This window comes from Saimiri boliviensis, chromosome 7 (genome assembly GCF_048565385.1).
Source record: "Saimiri boliviensis isolate mSaiBol1 chromosome 7, mSaiBol1.pri, whole genome shotgun sequence".
Lineage (NCBI taxonomy): Eukaryota > Metazoa > Chordata > Mammalia > Primates > Cebidae > Saimiri > Saimiri boliviensis.
The window spans coordinates 72,358,010-72,361,855 of record NC_133455.1 but is presented as its reverse complement, the minus strand read 5'-3'; positions in this window follow the sequence as shown (position 1 = coordinate 72,361,855).

Here is a 3,846-nt window from a genome sequence, read left to right as displayed (position 1 = left end):
TTCAGGAATGTGAGCTGCTGCCGACCTTGCCGGTGTTCATCAGGCCCTTAGCAGGCACCACCTTTCTTCTTGAAACCCCTTTGGTCATGAAGCAGCTGCACCCCCAGGCCGAGTGGGGTGTTGCACCTGCTGGGAGGCCAGCCACAGATGCTGCACAGGGCTTCTCCTCAAGGTTACACAAGATTCTGCTGTGTTCAACCCCATTGCAGTCGGGCGCTTAGCAAGCATATATGCTTGATGTCCTATTGACTTCTGGGCATGAACCAGAAGCCCTGAGGGAATGAAGTCTTTTTTGTTGTTGTTGTTGAGATACAGTCTTGCTTTGTTGGCCAGGCTGGGGTGCAGTGGTGTGATCTTGGCTGACTGCAACCTCCGCCTCCCAGGTTCAAGCAATTTTCCTGCCTCAGCCTCCCAAGTAGCTGAAACTACTGTGCCAGGCTAACTTCTGTATTTTTAGTAGAGATGGGTTTTCACCATCTTGGCCAGGCTGGTCTTGAACTCCTGACCTCAGTCCTGTGGTCTGCCTGCCTCCGCCTCCCAAAGTGCTGGGATTACAGGCATGAGCCACCACACCCAGCCCTGGGAATGGAGTCTTGATTCTTCTCTGCTCCTGACTCACTCTCCCAAACCGGGAACCTTGAAGCTGAGAGTGCAGCATGGTTCCTGGCACACAGTGGGCACTCAAATATCGAATGGTTTACAGTATGACTAGTAGAGACCCCAACGAGCAAAACTGGGGCCTAATAGAATTCTCCTGGCCTCTCTCCCAGACTTCCCCTCCCTTTGAGAAATGCCAGAAGCTTCTTAGGGAGGCTCTTGCCAGCCTAGACATCACAGGCACTCACAGGGCAGCTCCAACCTCTGCCTCCTGTCATCACCATAATGCATCCATATCTACAATATGGCAAATTTCATATCCTTCCACCCCCTTCCCTGCATTATTGATGGGCTGTGTGCACTTTTAAAAAAAAATCAATTAGATCAGGGCGTGGAGCTGGAGTTAAAAGAGAAAAGAAGCCTTTAGAAGTCTGCTCTTGTTTTGCTGTTTTGAATAGGCACAGATAAAGCTTTCCCTCTGGTTTGAATAAGTCAAGCCCAGTGCTAGATTGGCTCTGATTGGCCAGTACTAGGAAAATGCTGTTAAGATGCAAACACAAGCAAATATAACCCAGTGTCTCTGCGGCCATTACTAAGCTAAGGCAGCAGGACCTAGAGCCTCCTGCTTTGGAGTGGTTCTTCAATACTGCTGCTGCTGACTTGCCGGGAAACTGGGAAGACTGGTGAGCAAGAAGGCAAGGTAAGGTCTCTGATTTTCAGGGGGCATGCCAGTTAATCCTGAATGAGGAAAACATGAAAGGAAGAGGAGCTTGAGAGTCTCTTGCCTTGTCTTCTGAGATGAGGCTTTTAAAATGAACCAGGAGTCTGGCCAGTTTTGCAAACTTCTTGTTGAGAAGTAGAAGCCCTTATAGGGCACATTCTCAAAAGCTGGGAAAGACAGACCCCTTTCACCTATCCTTAGAGAAAGATGGTCTGGAGAAAGGCAGGAGTTGTTAAAACCAGCTTCCTGGCCCACAGAGGTGGCTCACAGTTGTAATCCCAGCACTTTGGGAGGCCAGGGCATAAGGATTGCTTGAGCCCAGGAATTGTGACTTGTGACCATCCTGGGCAAAATAGAACCTCTCTCTACAGAAAAATCAAAAAATAGGCGTGGTGGTGGATACCTGTGGCCCCAGCTTCTCAGGAGGCTGAGGCAGGAGGATCACTTGAGCCCAGGAGGTGGAGATCGAAGTGAGCTGTGAACATACCACTGCACTCCAGCCTGGGTGACAGAATGAGACCCTGTCTCAAAAACAACAACAAAACAGCTTCCTCCGCTCAGGGTCCATCCATAAGGGCATCTCTGAGAATTAAAGGCCACTGGCTTTTAACCTGAAATTTCAAAACTGTACTCCACTCCAACAAGGGGTTTCACAGAACTCTCAAAGGATGCTGAATTAGAATTAGGGAGGAGAGAAGGAGAGACCCAGCTTTCGGGAGACTTTGATGTCAGAATTTTCCATGTGTTCCAGTGTGGCAGGAAGTCCCTTCCTGGAGCTTATCCTCTCTTGCATTTGGGGTGCCTACACCAGTGAGCTCCTTGACTCCCAAATTCCTGCTGGGAAATGGGACAGGATTCGGCCTCTGAGGCTCACAGTCCTAATTAATGCTGGCTTTTACCAAGGTGACAGTTCTCTATCTCCAAGGAATGAATTCACTGGCCCTTGTCCCCTTCCCCTAGTTGGCTCATGGCTTTTGCCTTTAATACCTGCTACATAGGGCCTGAAGAAAACCCAAACACCATATATCCTGGCAATTCTGAGCACAGGGTGGGGCAGCACAAGTCATCAAATCAAATTCTCAAGCACTGGCTGCTCCACGCCACTGCCTTGCTTTAGTCCTGCTATAGCAGTAGACAAAGGGAGTCTGCTTTGTGCTCTGTGGTTTGTTTGTTTGTTTGTTTTTTGCCAAAGTCCATACTAGAAAATGGTACATGTTTTCCAAAGTTGGCTTTGTCCATCAAGGTTCACGAAAAGAATGGTCAGGCATGTTCCTCTTAACAAGTGCAGTATGTCCCCACATAGCAAAAATCCATACAGTCCTTTGTGGGTAAAAATTTTTAAATGTTACGTAAATCCATCAACCTCATCCTTTTTCCTTTGCTTCTCAGGAGAAATTAATCTAGCTTACATTAATTATTCATGTCATTAGATTTCAAGCTCCTTGAGAGCAAGAAGTAGGTATTTTACTTCTATAAAGCGTCTACGTGACCGTGGACATGGGTAGGTCCTTCATTACCCAAGATGCTCCTTGAATACAGATGGTGCACGACCCACACAGACTCAGATCTTTACCACTTCCTCCCTCTCCCCACCCTGACTTGCTCAGTCCTGAAGGAACTGGAGACGTCTAAGTGTCTGAAGTTCACACGTCCACAGAGAAGCTTGAGTCTGTGTGGGAGGGAGAGAGGAAGCCATCTGTCCGCAAGCCAGACCAGGCCACACCCTGCTGGCACCCAGAACCCTTTGTCCCAGGCCCGCCCTGCCATTTTATTTTCCTTTGCATCTGGAAAGCACAGGGAATATAATAGTCATATGACAAAAGAGGGAAGGGTTGAGTTTTACAATAGTAAAACAGTTTACTTAAAAAAAAAAAAAAGATAAAAGCCAAAGAGGGGGTCAAAGTTGACTGTGGAGAAGGCATTGCAAGCAGGGAAGGTGGAAAGAATTAGAGGGAATGAGAGTGAGAGAAGCCAACTCAGTTTGGAAATACTTTTTCTGACTAGCTTTTCTGCCCAAATGCCACTGAACTTAGATTGGTTTAGGAAGGGCTGTAGTACATCAAAGTGGCTAGAAGCACAGGTTTGGGGATCAGATAAGGATTTCATTCTGGTGTGTGATCTTGTGCAAGTTATTCAGCATTTCTAAATCTCAAATTCACACAATGTAAGATGAAGAAAATCACCTTCTGAAAATTAGAGATAACATACGCAAAGTGAATCAATACAGGCCTTAACATATTTATCACCCCTTGGGTAAATAACCATGACGATGACCAGAGCTCTTTCGGGCAGTGGTAGGTGGGAAGCAGAACTCATGGATGGTAATCCCCAGGTCAGCCAGGCTTACCATGTGCACTTGAACAAGTCCTTCCCCATCATTGTGAAATGGTGCAGGGATACACCATGAAGGTGTGGCAGGATGGCTGATTACAGACTGGGAAATAACTCAGCAGAAAAACTGAACTGGTGTCCACTATGGTGAAGGGCATCATCTCCCTTCTTGCTCTGTGACATTTCAGTCCTGGAAA